The 16909-nt window shown below is 40.6% G+C and overlaps 1 long non-coding RNA gene across 2 annotated transcripts in view; it reads right to left on the bottom strand.

The window, feature by feature from the left end:
- Positions 1 to 1449: 1449 nt before the first annotated feature.
- The window catches only part of LOC143933119 (uncharacterized), a 30664-nt gene continuing 15204 nt past the window's right edge, over positions 1450 to 16909 (bottom strand). For both annotated transcript variants that reach the window (XR_013263017.1, XR_013263016.1), the window contains exons 3-5: positions 14940 to 15033; positions 10426 to 10486; positions 1450 to 1664 (exon numbers count right to left, since the gene is read on the bottom strand). This is a non-coding gene — a long non-coding RNA (uncharacterized LOC143933119). The remainder of the gene's footprint in view (positions 1665 to 10425; positions 10487 to 14939; positions 15034 to 16909) is intronic.

Below are 16909 nucleotides of genomic sequence, written 5' to 3'. Positions count from 1 at the left end.
CTCTCTATATCTCTGTCTCTCTATATCTCTGTCTCTCTATATCTCTGTCTCTCTATATCTCTGTCTCTCTATATCTCTGTCTCTCTATATCTCTGTCTCTCTATATCTCTCTCTGAGAATATATCTATATATATAGTCCAGGAAAGGCATTGGTTTTGGGAGGGGGTACCCCCTTCTGGGGCCGCAGAAGTGATAGAGTGGCTAATTAGTCAATCAAATCACTTCTGAAAAGATTCATACCGAGATGATGGCTGTAGGCGCAGACATCATCCCAGTGTAACTACTGAAACCTGAGCACATCGGTAAATTGATTTTCCCTGCAAGCTCTTTTTGTTTTGTAAACACCGACTTGGGGAGCCTGTCTGTATGATGAGGCCACAATGTAGTGCACTTTGAACATTAGAGATTTTTTGCTAGAAAATTACTCAGAACCCCCAAACATTATATATATTTTTTAGCAGAGACCCTAGGCAATAAAAACGGTGGTTGTTGACATTTTTTATGTCACACGGTATTTGCACAGCAATTTTTTAAACACTTTCATGAATTAAACACTAAAGTTAGCCCTTTTTTTTTTTTTGTATAATGTGAAAGAAGAGGTTAAGCAAAGTAAATATATACCTGACCTATCACGCTTTAACATTGTGCACACCCATGGAATGGCACCAAACTTTGGTACTTAAAAATGTCCATAGATGATGCTTTAATTTTTTTTTTTTTTTTTTTTTTAAGGCTACCAGTTTTACGTTGGAGTTCTTGTGCTAGAATTATTGCTCTCACTCAAAAGTTTGCAGTGATACCTCACATAGCTGGTCATGTACCTGGTGTTCAAACCGCCCATTTGTTCGCTTCTGAGTGCAAGCACGAGGGGATGGGCTTTCAATTTTTTTTACACTATCCCTTAAAAAAAATTTTTGTTTACTATTAGTAATAAGAATAGGGCTTTTATGGAGAGATCTGGGGTCTACAAGTCCCCACATCTCTCCTCTAAGCTGGAAAAAAGAAAATGAGTTCAGGCTTCCCAGCAAAAAAACTCGACAGTGCTTACATCTGCCGGCACCGGAAGTAACGCCATGGCACCACTCCCAGCCTCCAAGGGTCATAGAGATGGCCAGGAAACCCAGGAGAAGCCCATTTATATATATCTATATATATATATCTATATATATATATATAGATCTATATCTCTCTATATATATATATATCTTATTTATTTATTTTTTTTTACAGTCGGCCATTCCCTGTAAAGTAAAAGCAATCTGGATGCCTGTAACTGCAGGCATCATTCAGCTATCTCCACTTCAAACTAAGAATGTCATATGACGTCAAACATAGGTTTAATGGTTAAACCAAATAAAAGTAAACTACTCACCAAAATCAGGTTTAAAAAAAAAAAATACATGGTATGGGAGCGATTGAAAGACATTACTTAGATTTAAAAATCAGGTCAACATTTATTTAGCTTTGTACAATGATATTTATTCTAGATTTCAAACAAAAGGTAGAGAACAGTCTTTGAAGTGATCATTAAAGGGGCTTCTGCATGATGCTCATCACGGAAAAAAATTGCAAAGGAAATCAGAAGAATTGATGACATCTTTGGGTTGAACGCCGTTCACCTCAACCTTGCCGATACACCAACACTTCTAGTCCAGTTGAGCAGACTTGAAACAAACAAAACAAGAGAAATAAGGTTAGAGATGAGACATTTAGAAACATAGTCCTTATTTTATACTTCTGCAGCCAAACCTACTTTCTATTTATTACATTTTTCCATTAACATAGTATAAATGTACATAAAAAAAAAAAAAAAAAAAAAAATAAAAAAGACAAAAACCCAACTAGACAACATAAATGAGATGAAAGTTTTCATGGTACAGTTTACTGGTTTTTAAAATCAGACGCACACTCAAAGATTAACTGGAAGAAGATAGGTTCTTTTCACACAGGATTTGCAATCAGGTCAGCCTGTCCATTTCCCTTACAGATCTGTCAAAAGCTTGAAGTCTATAGATTTATATCGGCTTGTCTTCAAATCCATCCATGTCCAACAAAAAAAATGAAAAAGTACTGTAGTTTTCCATTTTTCCACTTGGAACCAAAAATCTGATTATAATATCCGATTTATACAGTCGTAATCAGTCCATATAAAAACATTACTGAAAGAAAATTATAATATTTTGTGGACTTTGAAAGGCACATAGATACTATATCTAAGAGTTAAAGATTTTTTTATTTATTTTTCAGAGAGTAGCAAAGATTAGACAATTGCATGTGCAAAACAAGGAAAAAAAAGATTTAAAAAATAGTACTAATATGGCCTACACAGAACTAAATATGACATCCTCCAAATAAGACTCATAATTAAATATACGATACAGAGATGCAATACAAAACCAATGGTTTTAACGGTGAATATAAAAAGTGAATTAAAGATATGTTGAGTCTTGCCCCGGGGGTAATGTCAGGCGTGTAGGTCCAGTTTTAGTTGGCATGGTGGCTCGACATGTTCCACGCTGAAATTAGCGCTTCTTCAGGAGCGGTTCACTCGTAGGGTTGTAAGCAGCCAAAAATACAAATAATTGTCAGCTTGCTGGTAAGCAAGTCAATAGCACTGAATTAATTTCAAAGGAGGTGGATCAGATGCAGGTCTACACTGACATATAGCCCATCTCACAGGAATGAAATTCAACAAAGGTCCAATCGGGTCATAGTAGAATATAATTGGCAATCAAGTCAGATAAGCCAAAAGCAGTCTTCATATACACTGTAATCTCCTGTAAGAGCAGAGAGACAAACCGCAACCAGTTCCTTCTTCGTGCTCAACACCACTGCACCTACGGCGCTTACCAGCAAGCTGACAATTATTTGTATTTTTGGCTGCTTACAACCCTACGAGTGAACTAATCCTGAAGAAGCACTAATTTAAGCGCGGAACATGTCGAGCCACCATGCCAACTAAAACTGGACCTACACGCCTGACATTACCCCCGGGGCAAGACTCAACATATCTTTAATTCACTTTTTATATTCACCGTTAAAACCATTGGTTTTGTATTACATCTCAGTATCGTATAGACATGTGCAGAGTAAAACATTTCGTTTCAGAATTTTGTTTTCTACCGCAAAAATTTATTTAGTTACTCCCGAAATTAGTTTATTTATTTAGTTTTTCGTTCAAAAATTGTATTAGTCCAAAAATCCACATGAATTATGGTCGAATCTGTCTTTGAAGGCTTATGGTGTCTGTCGAATGTATAAAGAAGATTCGGCGGAGCTAGTATATAGCATACTTCGTGTGAACTTTAGAACCCTATTAAAGTATATGGGACTCCAACGTTCAAATTCTAAAGTGCTAATTTTAAAGGCTAATATGCAAGTTACTGTCCTAAAAAGTGTTTGGGGACCTTGGTCCTGCCTCAGGGGACATGTATCAATGCAAAAAAAAAAAAAGTTTTAAAAACTGCCGTTTTTTCAGGAGCAGTGATTTTAATAATGATTAAAGTGAAAAAATAAAAGTGTAATATTCCTTTAAATTTCGTAGGGGGGGGGGGTGTCTATAGTATGCCTGTGAAGGGGCGCATGTTTCTGGTGCTTAGAACTGTCCCTGCACAAAGTGTCATTTATGCAGGAAAAAAATTCCTTTAAAATCACTCGCAGCTATGAATTGCCGGCTACCTAATACAGAGAACACCAATTGAAAGTCCTTGATAAAAAAAAAAAAAAATAAAAAAAAAACCGTGGGGGTGCCCCAAATTCAATTACCATGCCCTTCAGGTCTGGTGTGGATATTAAGGGGAACCCCGCGTCAAATTTAAAAGAAAATTGACGTGGGGTCCCCCTAAAAATCCATACCAGACCCTTTATCCGAGCACGCAAGCTGGCAGGCCACAGGAAAAGAGGGGGGGACAAGAGAGTGGCCCCCTCCCTCCTGAACCATACCAGGCCACATGCCCTCAACATTGGGACGATGCTTTGGGGTCTGTGACCCCTCAAAGCACCTTGTCCCCATGTTGATGCGGAAAAGGGCCTCATCCCGACAACCCTGGCTGGTGGTTGTGGGGGTCTGCGGGCAGGGGGCTTATCAGAATCTGGAAGCCCCCTTTAACAAGGGGACCCCCAGATCCCGCCTCCCCCATTTTGAAATGGTAAGGGGGTACAAAAGTACCCCTATCATTTGACAAAGAAAGTGTAAAAAAAATAGTCAAATAAGACAAACACTTTTGAAAAATTCCTTTATTAAAAAAAAAAAAAAATCCAGCGTGGTAATCCACTCTTGCTATCCAGCGACGGACGATCATCTCTCCGAGGTCCAGCGATGGCTCATCTGAATCCATCCATCGTCTGTCTCCACGGAGGAGACACTGCAGGGATTCCGGCAGCCTGACATTTGTTATATGCGGAGGGCGGGGCCACCCATCACCCGACCGCCGCCCCCCTCTGATGCAAGGGTGGATTACCACAACTGGAATCTTTTTTTTATTTTTTTTTAATAAAGGAATTTTTCAAAAGTGTGTTTGTCTTATTTAACAATTTTTTACACTTTCTTTGTGAAATGGTAGGGGTACTTTTGTACCCCCTTACCAGTTCAAACAGGGGGGGTGGGATCTGGGGGTCCCCTTGTTAAAGGGGGCTTCCAGATTCTGATAAGCCCCCCGCCCGCAGACCACCACAACCACCGGCCAGGGTTGTGGGGATGAGGCCCTTCTCCACATCAACATAGGGACAAGGTGCTTTGAGGGGTCACAGACCCCCAAAGCATCTTCCCAATGTTGAGGGCATGTGGCCTGGTACGGTTCAGGAGGGAGGGGGGGGCCGCTCTCGACCCCCCCTCTTTTCCTGCGGCCTGCCAGGTTGCATGCTCGGATAAAGGGTCTGGGATTTTTAGGGATTTTTATTTTTTAATTTGACGCGGGGCTCCCCTTAATATCCATACCAGACCTGAAGGGCCTGGTAATTGAATTTGGGGGACCCCCACACTTTTTTTTTTATTTTTTTATCAATGACTTTCAATGAGTGTTCTCTGTATTACGGAGCCAAAAATTCATAATAGCAGCGAGGGATTAAAAAAGAATTTTTTTCCTGCATAAATGACACTTTGTGCAGGGACAGTTCTAAGCACCAGAAACATGCGCCCCTTCACAGGCATACTATAGACACCCTCCCCCACTACGAAATTTAAAGCAATATTACACTTTTATTGTTTCACTTTAATCATTATTAAAATCACTGCTCCCGAAAAAATGGCCGTTTTTGAAACTTTTTTTTGCATTGATACATGTCCCCTGGGGCAGGACCCGGGTCCCCAAACACTTTTTAGGACAGTAACTTGCAGAATCTTCTCTGTCAAATCTTTTTTCTCTGTCGTATATTTTCTCTAAATAATCTTGGACTAATAGAGGTAAGGTTAGGCACATTCGACCACAGGTTCTAGACACAGATTGTTATGGTCAGTCACGTCGAATCTCCTATTCTATATCGAACTGTTGTAACAATGAAAACAGAAATAAAGCATTTATTTATGTCGGATCTTTCGTTTTTCGGATTCTGTGCTTTCGCTATCGTTTGTGAAAACGAAAATAGCTGAAATTCGGACGAAAATGCATGCACATGTCTAGTATCGTATAATTATGAGTCTTATTGGAGGATGTCAGATTTAGTTCTGTGTAGGCCATATTAGTACTATTTTTTTATCTTTTTCCCTGTTTTGCACATGCAATTGTCTAATCTTTGCTACTCTGTGAAAAAAAAAAAAAATACATCTTTGTTACCTCTTAGATATAGTATCTATTCCACAAAACATTAGAATTTTCTTTCCGTAATTCGGTATCGGGATGTTGGCACATTATTACTGGTGTGTTCGCAGTGTCACCCTGTGACAAACACCTTTCAAACTGCACAATTTTTTAATCTAATAAAAACATTCCCAATCCCACTTCAAAATAAAACTTGGAAAGTGGCGATTGATAGGCAAATGTGTCCATAAAAGAGTGGTCACCATAACCCGATTCACACTGCCTCTCAGTGTGAACCCACACCAAGGAAGATCAAACAAGCCTTTTCAAAGTAGTTCTGGAATGGTGTCACTGGAGCGGAATCCCAGGCTTCTACTTAATAAGATACTCCTCCACTCCCCACAATATCCATATTGTTCTCATAGCGGTATGGTGGAATGAAAGGGCATATCATGGTGTAGTATATCGTTGATGACAAAAACGTGTAGGTTGGAGTCGTGATGCAACAATGTTGTGCACTGGGATGTGGTGGCCATTTTCATGGTAAGAAACATTGAGTTTCTCTTTGTGTTTATGCCTGTTTGAAACATTTATCAAGTGAGTGCAACACTTTTTAAACAGGCATCAATACAAAGAGAAAGCAATTGTATCTAACCATCAAAATGGCCTCATTCGCAATGCATTCTACACATATAAAACGAGCAGCAGAGGGGGGATTAATGGCAATGTATACAAAACACAAAATGCATATGTGCAAGGGGAAATCACTGGCAATGCATTCTACACTGCAACCAGGTGGGCATATAAAATGAGCAGCAAATGAGTAGTTAACAGAATTGTATATAATGCTACAGTGGGCTTTGGGAGGGGGTCCCATCGAAAGGCTGCTCTAGCAAATGGGCAGCAAGGAATCTATGTGTTTTGTATCTGAACTCTGCTCTGTTGGGACCACAAAGAGCAATTTAGCCAGCTACTGGCTACACTATACTTGGACATTAATGAGTAGTTTTCATTGAAAAACCATTTATTATTTTAAATTAGTGAAGTTTAAACCCATTTGTGTGGGAATGGCATGTGTCATACCTTTTCCCCTTAGGGGAGAAGGCATCCTGACCCAGTGCCTCAAGTCTTTTTTTCCCAAATTCAGCAAACATTGTCGAGCGACTTATTCAACTTTACGTTCAATGTCTCCTTTTCAGTTTAACATCATTATTGTATTTTCACAGACGTTTATTTATTTTAAATTCTTCTATTATCAAAATTTTGAAAAAATTATATTAAAATCTTATTCGGTATTGTTACATTTATCCGTCTTCCCAAAATTCTATTCTTCCACTTCCCATATTCACCCATCCTCCCACCTACTTATCTTCCTTTCACACCCGCCCCCCCCCCCCCCTTTTGGTCTGCTCCTGGCCCTTTTTCTTGTTTCTATGCCTGCTCAAACCCTGGTTTCAAAAGCTCAGTGCCTCAAGTCGGACCCAAGAATAGGGCACGTTGATTTTGGCCTGATCAAAGAGTTTGTCGACTGTATTATGGTGCTCATACTCTAACCAAGAAAAACTAAGAACCATTCCAAGATCAACACTCCGTATTCCCAGGAAGAAAGGATTTACAGTTGGAAGAAGCACAGCCATTTCCATCATAAGCCATAATCAAACATCTAGACTACCTGCCAGGGTGCACCGGGAGAAGTTGGAAAAGAGACTGAATCAGATCCAGCTCTGGCCTTCTCGGGAGAGTGAGCACTCCTCCCCCAGTCCAGCAAGGACTGAGATTGACCCAGTCCCTCAGCCTTCTACTACAGAACAGCCTAGCAACCAGTCTAGATGCCCAGTTACAGCTTACAATTGAAATGTAAGATGGTCTTGCAACAGCCACCCTTTGCTTCCAGAGAGTGGGGCTCTCTGTAGACTTTCCCCAAGAGGGATCAGAGTGAAATCCATGCTCAGCCATTCATCCCTGCAGAAATGAACTCCTTGAAATCTGTGTCCTGCGGGGTAAGCAAAAGATGTGGGTTGTTGAGACCGAGATCCATCAAAGCTTATGGGGACCACACTAACCAACAACCAATGAGCTCATTCACTGCTAGAGTCTTCAGACTGAACCTGAACATCCCTCTGATCCTGGAACTTAAAAGTTATGATAAAAGCTCATAAATCAGGCAGGTGATTGACATATATACTTTCTCATTCCTAATGTTAAAGCTATAGTCTTGAATTTTACTAAACATAGGGTACATACCAGCAGTAGCACTGATATAAAAGCAAAGATTTTACAGGCATTTGGAAGTTGGAATGTGGTGAAACTTTGAAAAGGTAATGTAATCCACATTCAGGGGATCAAGTCCCAATGCGGGGCTCTCATATGTTTTTGTTCCCCTGGTGACTTTGGTGCCTCTATGATAGCTGCCGGTGTACCAAGCCTGATCTTGAGGTAAAGCAGTTCCTGTACCTTTTTTGTTCTATACTGTTCTTGTTACCTTTGATACTATGACCTTGTTATGTATCCAATTATAGTGTCCAGGAGAAATGTAGAGGGAGCAGGACACTATAATAGAGTAATTGACATAGTAGTGTCCTCAACAGCAGATTATTACAACAAAAGAAAAAGGTACAAAAACCGTTTACCCAAAGATCATGCTGGGTCTGCCGGCAGCTATCATGGAGGCACCAAAGCCAAAGTCGCCAGGCGAGCAAGGGAGCAAAAACATAAGAGACCTGTATTGGGACTTATTCCCCTGAACATGGATTACATTACCTTTTCAAGGTTCTACCATATTCCAACCGCAGGAAAAATCTTTGCTTTTATATCAGTGCTACTGCCATATGTATCCTACATCTGGTAAAATCCAAGACTATAGCTTTAACATTATGTTAGACTCCTATGTGAACTGAACAAATATTTAATGTATCTATACATACACACACACACACAGTAGATATCCCAATCACCATTTTGTTTTTGCTCCATTGCTCGCTAGGCCACTTTGGCTTTGGTGCCTCCATGATGGCTGCCGATGGATCCAACCTGATCTTGAGGTAAGGCATTTCTGTACCTTTTTTGTTGTAGTAATCTTCTGTTGAGAACACTATGCTGTTTTGTTGCCTTCAATACCATTACTTTATGTACTCTTGTAGTGACCTGCTTTCCTTCACTTTTCCACTGAAGAAGCAGGCGACCATGAAACATGTCGAGTTCAATGGACTACACTTACTGATCTCCTCTGGAGTGATTTCCCAAGTAGAAGGGCTTCCTACCCTGGGGGTGTAGTGACTATTAAGAGGGATAAAACATAACAGGTCTATACATTGACTATGATCTTTTTATAAAACTATATGTACAAAATAAAAAATATATTTTAAATTCTTGTTGTAATGCCTCACAAAGTAAAGTATTGAAGGTTTGCCATTTTGTGGGAGCGTTTAGTGGGAGCGTTAAGTGTCAGACACAGCCCCCGTAAAAAGATTTAAGGATTCTGAACCAAGAATAGAGAGTATTGAATTTGGCCTGGCCAAAGAGATTGTTGGCTCTAGTATGGTGATCTCATACTCCAATCCAAGGCCGCATATATCCGTCTGATGTGGGGGTGCAGTAAAAATTGTCATGGTCAATAGTGAAGCCTACGGACTAAGTCAACATTAAATGCGTGTGTGTAAAGACAGGCATCCCAATATGTTTGGTAACATAGTGTAGGTTTTTTTTTTAATTATTTCTAAAACAAAAAAGTAGTAGGCTCCATTCACACATGGGTGTTTGCCATCAGTGATTCAGCCTGCAAATCCAAAATGCTGTGCAAAAAAAGACAAAAATCGCACAACGCTTGTTCAGGTACTATTCATTTCAGTGGCACCTAATTGTGGGTGTAATTTTGCCACAATAAATCAGGCTACAATAGCAGAAAAAAAACAAATGCTCGAAGCCAACGCCCAAAATATGCTTTCCGATTCGTTTTGAGGGACAAGCTTCATGAGAACTGTGCGATTTGTCATTTTTGCACAGCGTTTTGGTATCACAATTCTGCCCGCAAAACGCTCAGGTGTGACTGGAGACCAAGTCAACATAAAACATTCTAGAAAAATTGAGCAAATTGAAAAATGGTTTATAGTATGGTTGACTGTTCAGTATGCATCCGAGTTTAGAAACAAGAACAGAACACATAGCAAAGTACAATAGCCAGTCACCAACTGACCCATGCTGTTTTACAACAGTCATGTGATAGTTTGCTTTAAAAGCATTACACATAGTATGGTCTATTGAATATGCCCCAATTGTCACTAAGCTATTAAACAATTCCCAGTCAGCGCCCAAGGGGGTGCGACAGCTTCCCAGTCAGCGCCCAAGGGGGTGCGACAGCTTCCCAGTCAGCGCCCAAGGGGGTGCGACAGCTTCCCAGTCAGCGCCCAAGGGGGTGCCAACTTCCCAGTCAGCGCCCAAGGGGGTGCCAACTTCCCAGTCATTACCAAGGGGAGACATGCTGCCTATTGAACACCAAGGGGAGAAATGCTTCCCATTGACAACCAAGGGGAGAAATGCTTCCCATTGAAAACCAATGGCAAAAGGGATGCATACTTAACATTGAACACCAATGGGGTGAAATGCCCTGTATTGGAGGGGTTAAAGGGTAAATGTATTTTTAAAGGAAAAAATATATATTAAAATTACAAAATAAAGTGTACACTTCACTCACTTTAGATCGAAGAGCAGTCCAACCATACTGCTCATTCCAGGATACTGCTCATTCCAGTGATCTGCAACGACATTTTGGTACCATTAAAAAACACAAGGAGGATGATATGGGGCTTTAGGCCCCAATTATTGCATTAAAAATTTTACAACAAATGATATCCACTCAACTGTAATATTGACATCCCTTGCATTTTAAAACTATTAATAATTGTAAATATGAATATTTCATATTAAACAATATGGTTCTAATTCTAACTAATAACTGTACTAAAGCCTGTCAAAAAAATAAATCAATTATGTGCATTGCGTCTGAACACTGCTCTGCTGGGACCACAGAGCCTGAAAACAATGGGAAATCAATTGCAATGCATTCTATGCTGCGCCAGGCTGGGCAGAAAGAGCAGCAAAGGGAAATTATAGGCATTGTATAAAAACAATGCTACAGTGGGCTCGATTGCGCAACAAATCATTTGCATTTCATATAACTGGCTCCAGTAGAGAGGCAATCACTATCGGCATTGCTTATGAACTCTGCTCTGTTGGGACTACAAAGCATATGCGCAAGGTGAAATCATTCGCAATGCATTATATACTGCTCCAAGTTGGGCATATAAATGAGCAGCGGAGGGGGGACTTATGGCATTGTATACAAACAATGTTAAAGGGGGCTTGATTGCGCAACACATCCTTTGCATTTCATATATACAAAAGACAGGCTCCAGTAAAGCAGCCAATTACTATGTGCATTGCCTATGAAATGTGCTCTGTTGGGAATACAGAGCATATGCGCAAGGGGAAATCACAGGCAATACATTCTACACTGCTCCAAGGTGGGCATAATAATGAGCAGCAAACGGGTAGTTAAAAGCATTGTATACAATGCTACATTGGGCAGGGAAGGGGGTCCTGTCTAAATCCTACATGCAATAAATCTATGTGCATTGCGTCTGAACACTGCTCTGCTGGGACCACAGAGCCTTAAACCAAACGGGAAATCAATCGCAATGCATTCTATGCTGCGCCAGGCTGGGCAGAAACAGCAGCAAAGGGAAATTATAGGCATTGTATAAACAATGCTACAGTGGGCTTGATTGCGCAACAAATCATTTGCATTTCATATAACTGGCTCCAGTAGAGCAGCCAATCACTATCGGCATTGCTTATGAACTCTGCTCTGTTGGGACTACAAAGCATATGCGCAAGGTGAAATCATTTGCAATGCATTCTATACTGCTCCAAGTTGGGCATATAAATGAGCAGCGGAGGGGGGATTTATGGCATTGTATGCAAACAATGCTAGTGGGCTTGATTGCGCATCACATCATTTGCATTTCATATATACAAAAGACAGGCTCCAGTAAAGCAGCCAATTACTATGTGCATTGCCTATGAAATGTGCTCTGTTGGGAATACAGAGCATATGCGCAAGGGGAAATCACAGGCAATACATTCTACACTGCTCCAAGGTGGGCATAATAATGAGCAGCAAACGGGTAGTTAAAAGCATTGTATACAATGCTACATTGGGCAGGGGAGGGGTTCCTGTCTAAATCCTACATGCAATAAATCTATGTGCATTGCGTCTGAACACTGCTCTGCTGGGACCACAGAGCCTGAAACCAACGGGAAATCAATCGCAATGCATTCTATGCTGCGCCAGGCTGGGCAGAAACAGCAGCAAGGGGAAATTATAGGCATTGTATAAAAACAATGGTACAGTGGGCTTGATTGCGCAAGAAGTCATTTGCATTTCATATAACTGGCTCCAGTAGTGCAGCCAATCACTATCGGCATTGCTTATGAACTCTGCTCTGTTGGGACTACAAAGCATATGCGCAAGGTGAAATCATTTGCAATGCATTATATACTGCTCCAAGTTGGGCATATAAATGAGCAGCGGAGGGGGGACTTATGGCATTGTATGCAAACAATGCTAAAGGGGGCTTGATTGCGCATCACATCATTTGTATATCATATACAAAAGACAGGCTCCAGTAAAGCAGCCAATTACTATGTGCATTGCCTACGAAATGTGCGCTGTTGGGAATACAGAGCATATGCGCAAGGGGAAATCACAGGCAATACATGCTACACTGCTCCAAGGTGGGCATAATAATGAGCAGCAAACGGGTAGTTAAAAGCATTGTACACAAAGCAATGCTACAGTGGGCAGGGGAGGGGGTCCTGTCTAAATCCTACATGCAATAAATCTATGTGCATTGCGTCTGAACACTGCTCTGCTGGGACCACAGAGCCTTAAACCAAAAGGGGAAATCAATTGCAATGCATTCTATGCTGCGCCAGGCTGGGCAGAAACAGCAGCAAAAGGGAAATTATAGGCATTGTGTAAACAATGCTACAGTGGGCTTGATTGCGCAACAAATCATTTGCATTTCATATAACTGGCTCCAGTAGAGCAGCCAATCACTATCGGCATTGCTTATGAACTCTGCTCTGTTGGGACTACAAAGCATATGCGCAAGGTGAAATCATTTGCAATGCATTCTATACTGCTCCAAGTTGGGCATATAAATGAGCAGCGGAGGGGGGATTTATGGCATTGTATACAAACAATGCTAAAGGGGGCTTGATTGCGCATCACATCATTTGCATTTCATATATACAAAAGACTGGCTCCAGTAAAGCAGCCAATTACTATGTGCATTGCCTATGAAATGTGCTCTGTTGGGACTACAGAGCATATGCGCAAGGGGAAATCATAGGCAATACATTCTATACTGCTCCAAGGTGGGCATAATAATGAGCAGCAAACGGGTAGTTAAAAGCATTGTATACAATGCTACAATGGGCTTTGGAAGGAGGCCCTATCTAAATCCTGCTCTAGCAAATGGGCAGCAAGGAATATCTATTTGCATCGTGCCTGAACTCTGCTCTGTTTTAGCCAGCTACTGGCTACACTATTCGTTGACTTTAATGAATAATTTTCATTAAAACTATTCATATTTTTTAAATGAGATTAGATTAAACCTATTTGTGTGGGAACAGCATGTGTCATACCTTTTCCCCTTAGGGGAGAAGGCATTTTGACCCCGTGCCTGAAGTCTGACCCAAGAATAGGGCACGTTGATTTTGGCCTGGCCAAAGAATTTGTTGGCTCTAGTATGGTGCCCTCATACTCTAACCAAGAAAAACTAAGAACCATTCCAAGATCAACACACCGTATTCCCAGGAAGAAAGGATGAACAGTTATAAGAGGATCCTCCATTCCCTTCATAAGCCATAATCAAACATCCAGACTACCTGCCAGGTTTGCCTTGGAGCAGCTGGAAGAGAGACTGAATCAGATCCAGGCCTGTCCTTCTTGGAGGAATGGGCACTATTCCCACAGTCCAGCGGGACTGAGATTGACCCAGTCTCCTCAGCCTGCTACTTCAGAACAACCTGGCAACCAGTCTAGATGCCCAATTATAGCTTACAATGGAAATGTAAGATGGTCCTGCAACAGCCGCCCTTTACTTCCAGAGAGCGGGGGCTCTCTGTAGACTTTCCCAGTTGATTGAGCTATAGACCCTCATACCTAACTTACTCTAGCAATATTCTTGGGACCACAAAATTGAGTGGCTAAACCCAAGCAATGAGTTATGATTAAAGCTCATAACTCAGGCAGTTGATTGAGCTATACACTTTTTCCTTCCTAACTCGGTCTAGCAATATTTTTGGGTCCACAAAATTGAGTGGCTAAACCCAAGCATTGATTTCTGATGAAAGCTCCTACCTCATGCAGTTGATTGAGCTATAGACAGACACTCTCCTTCCGAACTCGGTCCAGCAATATTTTTGGGCCCACAAAATTGAGTGGCTAAACCCAAGCATTGATTTCTGATAAAAGTTCCTTCTTCATGCAGTTGATTGAGCTATAGACTCTCTCCTTCCTAACTCGGTCTAGCAATATTTTTGGGCCCACAAAATTGAGTGGCTAAACTGAAGCATTCATTTCTGATAAAAGTTCCTTCTTCATGCAGTTGATTGAGCTATAGACTCTCTCCTTCCGAACTCGGTCCAGCAATATTTTTGGGCCCACAAAATTGAGTGGCTAAACCCAAGCATTCATTTCTGATAAAAGTTCCTTCTTCATGCAGTTGATTGAGCTATAGACTCTCTCCTTCCGAACTCAGTCTAGCAATATTTTTTGGGCCCACAAAATTGAGTGGCTAAACCCAAGCATTCATTTCTGATAAAAGTTCCTTCTTCATGCAGTTGATTGAGCTATAGACTCTCTCCTTCCGAACTCTGTCCAGCAATATTTTTGGGCCCACAAAATTGAGTGGCTAAACCCAAGCATTCATTTCTGATAAAAGTTCCTTCTTCATGCAGTTGATTGAGCTATAGACTTTTTCCTTCCTAACTCGGTCTAGCGATATTTTTTGGGCCCACAAAATTGAGTGGCTAAACCCAAGCAATGAGTTAAAGCTCATAACTCTGATGAAGCCTTTTAAAGCATATGTTAGACACATTTATTTTATCATCCTTAATGAGTTTTATGTAGGTACCTACCATCTGCTAATGCTGCAGGAGCAGAAAATGGATTCCATCTTGCTTGGATTCTGCCTGGCTTCCCATCATGCTTGAAGAGATCATGGCTTATCAACTAGTCATGGAAAAGAGAAAATTTACAATGGCATCATGCTTACTTATCCAAGAGACAATGAAATATGAGGTTTGGGTTAAAAATATATAATCTAAACCATGGCATGATATATTTTTTTTTTATGGTTAAAACTGCTTCAATATCTTCAGGTAACTTAACCCCATGCACGTCAGTTTTTTCATTCAGCTAGTGGGTTAAATAAAAAACAAACACAAAACTGACTGGGTTCCTCCATCCACACAAAATGTGGGTGCTGGAATCCTCCCCACTTTATTATTGTTTTCTGACATCAGGGAGACTTCCCTGCTGTCAAAATATATAGATCATCTCTCCAGCCTATGGCACTGAGTGATTGGGAATATACGGACTTGTTCAACCACAGTGGCCACACATGCATCCAAAATTAAGCTTTAGTTACTCTAAGGCTGGCAATACATGGACGTTTTTTTTTTTATAAAGTGGGCTGATCAAAAAAAACAATGAACTGAACCGATTACCACAGTGACACAAGTGTGGTCAATGGAGAAATCCTTCCTGCTTGGTCATTGTATTCTGACAAAGGGAGACAACTCCACTGTCAAAATACACTAATCAGCACTTATTGAAAGTAAAACCTTCCAACAAGCTGGTTCGAGAGAAGTCAATTATTAGAGCAAAGTTTTAGGAATGGGACAGCCATAGATGAATTGAAGATTCGGCTGGTTCCTGCTGAACCGTTCGAATTCCGTTCCATCTATGGCCAGTTTCAGAGTTAAAGAGTATCAACATGACTGAGGTCTCCAGAAGAAGAAACCTGTGAAGAAAGCCTCTATATTTTTCCTCTTTTTACAATTAATCAAAAAAGGAAGATCTGTTGACCCGTGAAATTATAACCAACCAAAAAAAAAAACCTGCATTACTTTCTTTGCAATAAAACATTAACATTAACTAATAGACCCCAATTTGGCTCCACAAACTGCTCACTACTTCCTAGGAGTATTACCAGAACATTTTTCAGTGACCTTAGCCTGCAAAACACAAAATGACTCTAGCTAGCTATCCTATCATAGTTCAAGGAAAATGTCAAAGCATAGTGGTACTGTGGACATTAATAGGTACAGATGTTCCTCATCCCTACTGGAATAGTATACAGAAAAATGGACCAAAAATGGGAGTTTAATGGCACCACAACTAAAGGCAAGTTAAAAAATAATATCTATTGAAACGTCACGATTTCAGGTAAAAAAAAAAAAAAAAAAAAAAATCCTAAATACAAATACATAAATATTTGCACTATGTTTTTGGTCTGTTGACCCCAACTGAACTACGCTGATGTCACCACTAATCCTCAACTTAAAATAGGAAGCCCCCAATCATCATGGTGTGTATATGGTGGTAAAATCCACCATGGTTCCCCGATACCTAGTAGTGGCTTAATTGAGGCGTGGTGATGTCCAGCTTAGTGACTTGCTCAACATGTTTTGGGTATTTCATCATTAAGATATCTCAAATGTTCAAAAACAGAAGTATAGAGTGTTACATGTTAGCCTGCGCAAATCCATGCGGAACACCACGTAATACAAAACCATGAAAAGATCACGAGGAGAGGACGGTTAGCGCAATATTGACCCCCAGACAAAAGGTTGGTGGAGACACACCTACGGATAATCGTGCACAGGGCTGTAACCCAGGCATGGACTGCATATAGTCTATTAACAGATTCAACAAAGGACGGCAACTTACTGTAGAATAGAATCTATCTCAATTAGCAGGCATGGGGACAAATCTTGTTTTGTCAAAAAGAGGCCAGGTATTGCCCTGAAAAAAAAAAGTACCAAAAATCAAGCACTGTGTAGATCTTCAAGATTGAGATACATAAAAATAAAATTATATATAT

The sequence above is a fragment of the Lithobates pipiens genome, unplaced genomic scaffold (assembly GCF_037356315.1).
Source record: "Lithobates pipiens isolate NorthernLeopardFrog02 unplaced genomic scaffold, aLitPip1_a1.2 Scaffold_27, whole genome shotgun sequence".
Taxonomy (NCBI): Eukaryota; Metazoa; Chordata; class Amphibia; order Anura; family Ranidae; genus Lithobates; species Lithobates pipiens.
The sequence above is the reverse complement of the archived record's forward strand: the minus strand, read 5'-3'. Positions and strand labels throughout refer to the sequence as shown.